At 31.7% G+C, this 12,692-nt stretch overlaps 1 long non-coding RNA gene across 2 annotated transcripts in view; it reads left to right on the top strand.

The window, feature by feature from the left end:
- Positions 1 to 8,574, top strand: part of LOC141500697 (uncharacterized) — a 386,762-nt gene extending 378,188 nt beyond the window's left edge. For both annotated transcript variants that reach the window (XR_012472006.1, XR_012472007.1), the window contains exon 3: positions 8,444 to 8,574. This is a non-coding gene — a long non-coding RNA (uncharacterized LOC141500697). The remainder of the gene's footprint in view (positions 1 to 8,443) is intronic.
- Positions 8,575 to 12,692: the final 4,118 nt, after the last annotated feature.

The raw sequence follows: 12,692 nt of genomic DNA, 5'->3' as shown, positions 1-12,692 counted from the left end.
AAATTACTTAGCCTGATGGTAACTGCTCTTCAGGATTTGACACCAAAATATCCTCCCAAACTTATTTAATAATTCTTCTCAGCATTTAATACATATTTGATTCACAGTAAAACTACTCACTGATCTAGTCTCATCTTGCCCTCTCTTACCTGTGTGACATATTGAATCTATATCTGGGTTAGGCCTCCACACCATTCCTTTCTTATTTTGTGTTTTGTTTTTTTTTTTAGTTTTTTTTTTTTAATTATGGAGTTAAGTGGCTTGCCCAAGGCCACAAAGCTAGGTAATTATTAAGTGTCTGAGACTGGATTTGAAACCAGGTACTCCTGACTCCAGGGACTGTGCTTTATCCACTATTCCATCTAGCCACCCCACGCAACTTTCCCTTCTGTGGCAAATATTCTTTTACTCAGATTCTGTCACCTATCATCTTCTCTGAGAAGTTTTTCCTAGATCTCCATTTCTAAAAGATCACTACTTCATTATATTTATAAAAATGTATTGCATGGAATTCTTTATACTTATTCAAAATCTGATTTATGTTGTATGGAGCTATCAATGACTCACTGGAACTATTGGAGAAATTGGTGTCATGTATATGCACATACATATTTCCAGGTTACAAAATTTCCCTCCATTCTCCCTTCCAACTACCTCCACTAAACAGAGAACAGTAATATTTTGTTAAACATGTTTACAAATTAGTAATTTTTGGCACGAGGAATTAGGATTAAGGGAAACAGATACATAAAAGATAGTTTTTATAAAGTGTTCATCTGATTCAGAAGGTTGGGCTTTTTTTGTGTGTCTTGTTTTTCTTCCTCTGGTTGAGGATAATATAGTTGTTATAATTGAATGAAAAGAAAAACCTGCTAGAGTGAGAGGAAATTGTACATTTTATTAACAAACCTTGCAAGATACACCTTACAAGATACAGGTACCTCACTTAGGCATGAGGCACGAATTGGTCTTGGAACCTCAGGTAATTTATGGTCTTCAGAAACTCTTTCACCTCCCTTTTGGATGTTCATAGGCTCTCAGAGTTTGAGTTACAATCTAAGAAGTCCATCTATTCCATGACATGTCCCTAATATGATGCCCCCCACATCATATAACGCATTATATGCTAATGAACCCCCAATTGTCACAGGGGGTGTGTGGGGTAATATTCAATTACCTAATTGCACAAGCTCAGTTGCATTAGGTCAAGATCTCTAGGTCACTCTTGACTTGTTGAGAACCAGTTTGGGGTTTGCTATCCCTAAAATGGGATTAGGAAAACTCTTCCAGTCTTGTGATTGGCTGGTCCATTCCCCCTTTGTAATGGATTCCCTAAAGTCTCCCCTCCACAGCCAGTGAAGACCAATGCCCTACATTCCTCACATAGTCCATAATCTATTAGCTATATTTCTAAATGTATCTGTCTTTCACTTCCCAGAAAACTATCCCTTATATTATAACATAGGGGGAAAAAAGAGAGGGAAATTTTTAATTGAAGTAACTAAAGCACCTGTAGAAATCTGAATGTCTATAGTGATTGCTATAGACTCATAGTATGCCATCTCTAAATACTATTTGACTCACTAAAGAACAGTGAGGTGTCTTCTCCTCTTATTTAGAAACAAGCTTAAACCAAACCAGGTGAGACTGGCCAACTCAGTAAGCTTAGAGAAGAAGAGAGGAGACCAGCTTTATTGAATTTCAGAAAAGGAGGGGAAAATTATAATCAGCTACACGGGGAAAGTGAGTTGTCATTCAGGTGTGGCTAATCACACATCTTTGACAATTAAGGGATGCTAAATGGTTTATAGGACCCATTTGCCTCTTGTAATTTTGTCTATAAGACTAGAACTATCAGGTTAATTGTCCCCTTGGGGGGGATCAAACCACCTCTGATTTCACAAGGATAGGCAAGGTCAGATGACTTCTCTTTTGGGGAGATGGCATCAGTTTAAGCTTGTTGGGGCTTCCAGAGGACAAGCAGATGTCCTAGGCATTAACTACATGAATAATAACTAGATTCCTTTTCAACAACAAACACCTTTAAACTTGTTCAAAGGGAAATCTGAAACTGATCAAGGTGAGTCTGGGAATATAATTCAGTAATAAAAATGAAAATCAATTACATTGTGAAATCAATACAGTGGAAATCAGAGATAATATTAATTTTTATCTTTTTGAAAAGCATGAATGGAATCTGAATTTTTATATCAAAGGGTGTAATTATTTTAGCTTAATTCTAAAAAAAAGAATGTTTGGACAAATGCATAACTCCAACAATAAAGCATTAATGTTCTCTTTCAAGAAGTAGAATAATCATCCCACTGTTTCGTGGTCTGCCATTATGTTAGGTATGAATTAATTTGTTTTGATTTTATTTCTTATTAATAATTTAGGAATATTTTCATGATTGTTCATTGTTTATAGATTGTTAATTATTTACAGTTTCTTTGAGAATTGTTAATATCATCCATTGGACAATAGCTCTCTATGTGTGTGTGTGTGTGTGTGTGTGTGTGTGTATGTGTATATGTGTACATATACATCTTAGCTATCAGAATGCTTTGAAATGATTTAATATACTTTAATATACCATTTTTTTAATATACCACTACTTCTTTTCATGTCCTGGGTTTGTTCATTTTAATTGTATTAAAGCTTCTCAATTTTACATATTCAAATAATCTATTTTGTCTTTAGTAATTTTTTCTATCCCTTGCTTGGTTAAGAGATCATTCCCTTAACACAGCTGTGAACATTGTTTTTGTTCTCTTCTATTTTTAAAGGTAGGACCTTTAATATTTTGGATGCATATATATGTTTTTTAATTTTTTAATAGTATGAGATGTGTTTCTAAAACCAATTTCTAAGAGACTGTATCCAAGTTTTCCAGCAAATAATGTCATATAGGGATTTCTTTTCTTTGAAATTTGTGCTTTGGAATTATTTTACATTGGACTATTTCAATCATTTTTGCTTTTTTCTTGGGTAAGTTGTTTTATTTTTTCAATTTCTTTTAAAAAATAGTTTGCTAGTTACTTTGTAATGAAACTTGACATCTTCCCCTCAATTTTATATTTTAATATTTTATTCTTTCCATTGGTAACTGTTGACCAAAATTTCCCTTTGGCTAAAACAAAATAACAAAATTAGTTTTATAATTGAATTTTAATTCTCTATCATCTTACTAAAACCCATGGGTGAATACTGAAAGTTTCTATTGACAAGAATTCCACTTATGCTTAATAGTAGAAGCTAATAAACAACAATAGGATTTTATCTGTGTTCATTCAAGAAGTCTCTTATCTTTAAGTTTGTTGATCAGGTACTAACTTTGTGATAACTAGATAATATTGACACAGGTAAAGTCAACATTGTAGGAGACAGTCCTTGCAGCAGACTAGCATTTCATAACTCTTAGTTAAAGGTTAAGAGACTAATATCTGAACAGAGATATGTTGTTCAAGAAATATTAATTCCATCTTAAAGAATATCGGGTTGGGGCGACCCTTGGAGTCAGGAGCACCTAAGTTCAAATCCAGCCTCAGACACTTAATAATTAGCTAGCTGTGTGGCCTTGGGCAAGCCACTTAACCCCATTGCCTTGCAAAGAAAAAATCAAAAAAGCAAAAAAAAAACCCTAAAATTTTTTTTAAAAGAATATCAGGTTAGACATAAGCTAAAATTTTTGTTCCTCTAAATAAATTTAAAATAAATATTTTAGTTCTATAATGTGTCCTCTGTCTTTATGGTTTGATAAGAATAGCAATAAATTTTTAATTTAGTTTATTATTGCCATTTTAATTTTATCATATCTACTTAAAATGATGGGAAGAGGGTAGAATCAAAGTAAAATAATTTATTGGACTTGGTAAGGAGCATTATAATGAGTGATATTATAATTTTGTGAGATAAGGAGAAGAGAAAATTATGAAGTTCATGAAAAATGGCTGTTTTCTTTTTTCAGTGAAATATAAAGCATGGCCTCCAGCTGAGAAGGTAGAATAGAAAGGCAACATGAGTAACTTGAGTAGAGTAGGTTAGAGGAAAAATAGAACAAAATATTGATTAGAGAGTAAGTAAAAGCACTGACTTACTGAAATAAGTACTTGGAATTAGTTAATATAAAATTTTAATGGTCCCAATCAATTTGATTTTGTGAATTTTTTTTCTCCAAGTCCATTTAGTAGATATGAACAGGAGTAAAGATAGTGGATGATAGAAATAATCTAGGATTAGGAGTTAGCAGAGCACAGGTTGGTGACAATATAAGAGAACAAAGGATTTAAAGAAAGACTAGTGAAGATTTGGTTCTCAAAGGGGTTAAGACTGGGAAGAGGAGAAAGTAGCTCGTGCAGAAATGAAGATCTAGAAAAGTACTGAGTTCATAGTGAATAGGAGTTCTAAAAGAAATAAGGCAAGAGGGGTAAATGAAAAGATAAAAAATTATGATAGAAAATAATTCAGAAATTCTTGAAAATGGAAGTAGATAGGGCAGTTAGGTGGCATAGTGGATAGAGAACTAGCCCTGGAGTCAGGGTTACCTGAGTTCAAATGTGACCTCAGACACTTACTAATTGCCTAGCTGTGTGACCTTGGGCAAGTCACTTAACCCCATTGCCTTAAATAAAATTTTTTAGAAAAAAAGAAAATGGAAGTAGAACACTTGTAGGTGATTATAAAAGCAATTATGTATTTGTGTGATAATATTAATATTATATCTTTATTATGATGATATCCTATTAGGAATAAATCATCAGATTTGAGTAGATTAAGGGACTGAGAAAATAGATTTTTTTTGAGGGAACAGCAAATATGCATATAAAAGAAATCTCATTTTTACCCCATACAAGATTTCTCCTTCTATCTTTCCTTTTCCAAATGACATCCCTTTAAATTTCTTGATAATCTATATTTTTCTTACCTCATCTAATCTCTGGGATAAATATTTCAAATTTTTCCCCTTGAAGGATTATTGCTGATTAGAATAGGGCATGGAATAGTCCTTACCAGAGATTTCAACTTCCAAATGAAATAAATTGATTTAAGGATCGTTAGAACTATTTTGTGCGGGTTTTTTTGGTAGTTCTAAATCTTCCTCACTTTAATATTATCTGTCACATCTCTCTACAAATTCCCCACAAAGATGTTGTAAGAGAATTTGCAAAATCCCTGAGTGAGCAGAGGCTTTGTATCGTAGATAAAATTTTCCTTTCTACCCACTTAGTAACCATATCACAAACAAAAAAAAAAAATAAAGAAAAAAGAAATGCAACTAGGCTAACATGACTTCTCCCTGGTGAACCTATTTTGGTTCGTAGTGATCATCGTTTCCTTTCTAAGAGTTCAAAATTAAATTTATTTCAAGTTAATATAAATTTATTAAGATACAATTAGCTGCTAAGTATAATGTCAGCTCTTAAAGATATGAGGTAAAAATGACAGCTTATTTTCTACTGGAAGAAAAAAATATGTGTGCAGATCAGATATGTCTTCATGTTTAGAATGCCTTCAACTTTAGAATTTTTACAGACATCAAGCTTAATGTAATTTAAAAAATATTTTTTCACTTTAGATTAACATTCACATATTTAATTCATCAAAGTCAGTTCAACAAAGTTATTTCCTAGTTTATTCTGTGTGTGTGTATATGTATGTTGTGTAGGGAATGTACATACATATACTTTGGACCAAAATAAAAACTTTCTAAGAATCTGAGCCTCCAAAGTATGTTCTAACATAAGAAGGAGTGAGTTAGCTGTCATTTAGTCGAGTTTATGAACACATTAAATGTTCATTTATCATGTTCTTGTAGAAATAATTAATTTATCAGATATAGGATTGGGATCAATGACCTTTAGAGATACTTTTCAATTATAATATTCTATGATTCTGACATGAAATATAATAACACAGTAAAAAATGTTCACTAAGTTGTAGTTTCATCATTTAAAATTATTTGTTGAGTCAGCATGAACAGAAACACTCTTCCTTCTATAATTAAAAAAATTCAATTTTATGATTTCAGCAAAGCTATAATGAAATAGCATATTTTCAGCAAGAAATATAAAACGATTTTCAAGGGCTGCCTATCCCCCTTTATAGGCTAATTTGACAGAAAATGAAAATGGAATGTTGGAGGAGGGGAAGCTATAGCAAAAGTTTTAGTTAAAATCAAAGACATTTTTACCAGTTCACTCTTAAAGACTTTTTGATTACTTTTTAGAATATATATTATATGCATACTTTGCTTGGTTTTGAAATCCAGAGGTAATTATTTTCCATGTAAAAATGATATACATGATCAGACTTGACTTTTTAATCTAAAAAACCAAATGATATAAACATAATACCTTATTTTTAAGGCATGAGCATTGACCGCTACCTGAAGTACAAGTAATGTGTCCTGATCTATTGCAAAATAACTCTAGCTTTTCCTATTATAATGGAAAATATGAACACTTTAAATACCTTGCTTGTTTGACTGCATTATTCAGTACTTGGCCTATATTTCTAGAAAAGAGAAGACAGCATGCAATCTGCCAAAGCAATTTCATTTATCCAGCCAAATATGAGCTGGTTTTGGAAACATGTTAAAAAAGAACAATGGCTCAGTTAAAAGGTGTCTACATTTAACTCCCAGGATAGCGAAGCCTCAGCAATTCCACCACAGAAATGGATATAGAAGATGGTCATTGTTTCATTTAGATGTGACCTGAATCTGGATTAAAGTAGTGAAGCATATATTATTTTGGTATGAAATGTTCTAAAAACCATTCTATCTTACCACTTTACCTGAACCAGAAAACTTGAGAATCCAGCATTTCTTGAATATTATGACCACATGTCCTTGATTTACTAATTAATCAATGATCCATGATTATTTTGACTCATTAATGAAAGTTGATAAAAAAAAATTAAGTTCAGCTGCCTCTTACAAAAAAAGTCAACCTCAGTATGAAAAAAAAGTCATCACAAAGTAATGGTGTCCTGAAATGTACTAGCATTGTGACTATGAGGAAATTACCTAAATTCTCTGAACCTGCTTTTCTTCTAAAATGTGAATAATAATAATAATAATTACACTATCTTATTAACAGGCTTATGATAAAATAAACCCTTTAGAAATTGTAATTATCTATAAGTATTTCTATACATATCTATAGATATAATTTAAGGGCATAGTGTATAGAACCTAGGATTTGGAATCAGGAAGTCTGATCTTAATCAATTCCATAAATTAATCCTGATTATCTCTGATTACTTCTGTAAAATGAATGAAAAATGAAATAACAAGTTCACTTTAATATCTTTGGAAAGAAATCCTCCAACAGGGCATGAAGAATCAAACATAACTGAAGAAACTGAACAACATATAAAATGCATATATAATATATATAGATAGATAGATATATGTAGTTATTACAATTACCAGTTTCTCAAATTCTACATAAGGAAAAAATTTCCATGAAGTTAGGTATTTAATTTTTTCAATGTGATTGGAAATCTAAAGTACTTTGTCAATTTTTTTAATAGGGCATTTGGGAAGTGCTTATTATACTAATCAATTTTAGAAAGACAACAAAACAAAATCTGAAATTAATTCTACATAGAATAATTCTAAGCATTTACCCATATTTTCCTTGATATTAAAATTGTGATTTATATATTTAGGAGGATCAAAAGTAGAGGGAAAGAGGGAACCCATCCCCCCAAAAAAAACCCTATATCAAAAAAATGGACAATCAATGGCCTTTCCAAGTCAAGTATTTGGTAACTTAACCATCTCATTTTTTTTCTCCGCCCAGTCTGGGGACTTTATTATACTATTATCTCAACCCTATCAATATGGGGACAAGCTAATTGACAGAATTTTAATATTTCTACTGATAATTTCTTTGTCTTATTTGTCTCCTATACTAATTAATTTCCTCTAAGAAGAGGGGTTTCAAATTGATTTAGTAAATGGTATATAATACAATTTTATCTCATTTCCCTTAATATACAAATAAATGTTTTTGCTCTACTAGAATCTGTTTCCTAGAGGTTTATTTTGATCTCCAAGTCTAGGTTACATAGTAGTTAGTCAATACAAACCACCCATTTCTCTCTCTTCGTTCATGATCCATTTGAGTCAACCATTTTATTGGTCACCCAAAATTTTCATGAGAAAATTGAATGAATTGGGCAATGACATAATTGATTGATTAGCAATTCCTTATTTTAATGATTAGAATCACAAGCCTGAATATGATCAATTCTGACTGAGAAACTCTGGAAATAATTGCATAATGTCTAGGAAAGGTACATTGTTCTTTCTAGGCAATGGAATATCCTTTGGGATACTACAATAATCGTGTAATAATTCGTGAAGTACTGAAGGATAAAAACTTGAAAGAGCAGTAAAAGGATCCAAAAAATGACTGTATTCTTCTTCTTCCAGGATCAACTTTAAATTCAAGAAGAAAGTCAGTCACTATGGAGGATGGGATTCAATGTAATTTAAAAGTTTATTGGAGTGAGATGCTTTGTTGTTCAAATAATCTACTGGAGCAGTGATGCAGTGGATAACAGGTCTAGTTATTTTACTGTTAGATATTTCAGTTTCTTAATCAATAAAATGGACATAATCTATCACCTGTCTATTAACATAAAGAGATAATACAGGTGGAAGGCCTTCCTAAAATTTAGAGCCTTAAAGAATTGTACATTGTTACCATTAATAAAAAAAATGGGGTTTTAATTGTGATTGAGTAATGTCAGACCTCTTTAGTAAAGTAAGTAATCTTAATATGTTTAGGAAGTCGTCTTGTTAAAATCCTGTTGATATAAAGTGAAGATGGGACAATGTTTCATAAAAAATACTTCAGACTGAAAGGAAATGACACATAATGGTTAGCACACAGGACTTGGAGTTTTAATGATCTAATTCAGATTTTTGTTTATGCATTTATTATCTGCATAATTCTGAAGAATTTACTTCATCTTGTGACTCTCAAGTATGACTCATACTTGAAGTATGAACCGTAACTATTATATTATTATTTTTCAAATAGAATTTATCAGTGATTTCATTGAAATACCAAGATCTCCTGAGATCTGTATACTAACGCAAATCATTACCTTCTCTGAAACCGATAGTCCTTAATAGGTTTCCTTTAGGACTGAAAAATTAAGTGACTTGCCCAATGTCACATGTCTAGTATTTATCAGAAGTCAGATTTTCTACTTTAAGGATAGCTTTCTGGCTAACATTACATAGTGACTTTCATTTTTCATTGCTATTTTTAAATTAAAATATTTATTATCATAAAACATAAAAGTAATTTGAAGGCAGACAAGTAATACAATGCCTAGACTACTGGACCATTTTAACTCAGGGAAGACCTCAGTTTAAATACAGCTTTAGATGCTTACTAACTGTGTGACCTTAGGTATGTCTCTCAACCTTTCTCACTTTACTCACCTATAAAATGGGCATGATAATAGTACTTATTCCATAATATCATTTTGACGATTAAATGAAATAATGTATTTAAAGAACTTTGCAAACCACAAAGAATCCTATAAATGCTATTATTTGTTAATGTGGGATAAAAACAGACCTTAAAGTATATGAACCACTTTTAACATCAGTAAAAATAATCTTCTGTGATTAGCACAATCAATATAATGCAGTGGCAAAAGCTCTAAATTTGGAGGCCAATAACCTAGACACATAACAATCATAGTATGATCAGATCTGAGCTTTGTGATTTTAGAGATGACACCAATTGTATTTGTAGCCCAGATTACTTATAAAAATGAAAATCAAACATAAATGCCATTTCTAGGTAGAGGATTATTAATAGAAATTATTGAGATATTTGTGAAACAGTTTACAATCATGAGTACTCTGGCTAATATAGCAATTTCAACTCAATTAGCAAACTTTTATTAAGCATTGCTATGACTAGACAAAAGGGTTGTCTCTTCAAAACCACAGGAAAAAAATACCACTAAATTAGTTATTACCTAAACCTTGCTCTCCTGAAATCATAAGATCATAGATCAACAGTTGTAAAGAAGTTTCTCAGAAAGTATCAGATGAAACATGCATATTTCATAGATGACAAAAATGATATCAAGAAAATTATAAACTGTTCAAATCACATAAGTGAGAAATAAAAGTCGGATTTTAAAGTCTTCTGATTTTGGAGTCAATTTTTTTTTTCAACCTGTGCTAGATCACCTTCAAATTTAATGAAGATGCTACAGAATAGACTCATTAATGAAGTTGTTATTGATCTTGAGACTAGAACTAATTCTTTTCTTTTTTAAACCAATCTGCTTTTAGTAAATTGGGAAATGTAAATTGTAGAAACTGAAATCTTAAAAAAGAATAAGCCTTCTGGTAGAAAGGTCAACAAAAAAACAGACTTTAGATAAGGTCCTTAGAGGCAGACTAAGATGGCCGAGTAGAGGAAGTCCTATAGCTAGGCTCTCAACATTCCACTGTAAAATAATATCTCAAATCAAATTCTAGAGCAGCATAGTCAACAACAGATTTGGGAGAGACATTTTTTTCAGTCTAAGAAAACTTAGTTGATCAGAAGAAGAGATCTTAGATACTGGAGTGGAAGCTAGTCAATAGCCCATATGGCTGCAACGCAAGCAGTAAACCTTGAACAGTGAAAACAGCAACAACAGCTTTAGGAACCTTCATCCCAGAGATAAAAAGGAATTGAAAAACAGATCTGAAAGAGATTATAGGGTACTTCTACACTAGCTTTGGGCAAGACACCAAATCTGTTTTGTAATTCTATTGCTATATCCACTTTCAGGTACCAGTAACAGAATAGAAAGGAATAATTTTTGTCCCGAAGGTGCAAGGGCCCTGTGGAGTAGTGTTAGTTGCAGCTATAAGATATCAGGGGCCTTACTAGGAAGGACCTTGGAGCATAACAATAGAGTAATGACCATATCTCTCCCTGGATAAGAGCTTATTAGAAGCACTAGATACTTCCAAATGGCATAGAACTAGCTCTGAAAATAGAAGTGTAAAAAAATCTTGAAATTTGAAAGAGTGTTCTCTAGTCCAAATGTGAAGAAAGAATCCAAATTTAACATAAAACTAAAAGTAAAGAAAAAGACTGGGGGAAATGTTACAACAAAAAAATCAACAATCACCATAATGAAATGAACCTTACCATAAAAAGATCCTCTGATGATAGGGGGATATCAAGATATAAACTCAGAAGAAAGCTACGTCAAAAGAACTATGAGCAAAGAAAAAAGAATGTGAGTTGGAAACAAGCCAAACAAGATTTTCCTGAAGGGATAAATAATGAATTTCAAAATCATAGGAGAGTAACAGAGGAAAGATGTAAAAAAAAATGGAAACAATGAAAGAAATTTATGAAAAAAGAACTTGGTAAAATATAAAAATCTTGAAGAAAATCACATCATAGAAACAGAATATACTAAATAGGCAAATAGATATACTAAATAGATAAAAAACAGTCACTGATTTAAAAAGTTCATAAAAATTGACTTGGTCAATTGAAATAAAAAAGTAAATATTTCATTAAAGGAAATAACTTCTTAAAAATTTGAATGGGTAGGGGCGGCTAGGTAGCACAGTGGATAAAGCACTGGCCCTGGAATCAGGAGTACCTGGGTTCAAATCTGGTCTCAGACACTTAAAAATTACTTAGCTGTGTGACCTTGGGCAAGCCACTTAACCCCATTTGCCTTGCAAAAACTTAAAAAAAAATTTTGAATGGGGTGCAGTTTTGTGACACAGTGGATAGAGCACCAGCCCTGGAGTCAGAAGGGCTTGAGTTCAAATCCATCCTCAGACACTTAATTGCCTAGCTGCCTAAGCAAATCACTCAAACCCCATTGACTTAAATAAATAAAAAATTAGAAACAAGAATAAAAAAAATAGAATTGGGCAAGTGAAAAACTAATGATTTTATGAGACATCAACAACAATAGAACAAAAACAAATGAAAGAAAAAATGTGAATTATCTCACTGGAAAAATAGCTCACATGGGAAATAAATCCTGTAGAGAAAAATTAATAATTATTGAATTATCTGAGAATCATAATTTAAAAAGCCCAGACATAATGTTTCAAGAAATTATTAGGGGAAATTGCCCTATGTGCTAGAATCAGAGGGTAAAATAGAAATGAAAAGAATTTACTAACTGCTTCTTAAAAGAGATCCCATAATGAAATTCCCCCCAAAATGTAGCCAAATTTCAGATTCACCAGATCAAAGAGAGAGTACTTCAAATAAAAAGGAAAATCTAATTAAAAAAACTATGATTTAGCACCTACCATGTTAAAAGATATGACAAATTAGAATATGATTTTTCCAATGGCAAAGGAATTGAGATTACAACAAGAAACATCCTACATAGCAAAATTGAGTATAATATTTCAGGGGAAGAATGGATCTTTGTTTAAAAATAGAGGAATTTCAGGCATTGTTAATGAAAAGACTAGAGTTGAATAGAAAATTCAACTTACACTTAAAAAACTCAAGAGAGGCATAAAGAGAGACATAAAAGAGAAATCATAAATCAATCAATAAGGATTAAATGTTTACATTTCTGTATGAGAAAGCATTTTAAAATTTGTATAATTATTATTGAAGTTGTAAATGTACATACTTAGAGATGTGTGAGAGAATGCTGTTCAATGA

This window comes from Macrotis lagotis, chromosome X (genome assembly GCF_037893015.1).
Source record: "Macrotis lagotis isolate mMagLag1 chromosome X, bilby.v1.9.chrom.fasta, whole genome shotgun sequence".
Classification (NCBI taxonomy): domain Eukaryota; kingdom Metazoa; phylum Chordata; class Mammalia; order Peramelemorphia; family Peramelidae; genus Macrotis; species Macrotis lagotis.
Note: the sequence above shows the minus strand (reverse complement) of the source record. Positions and strands in the feature narration are given on the sequence as shown.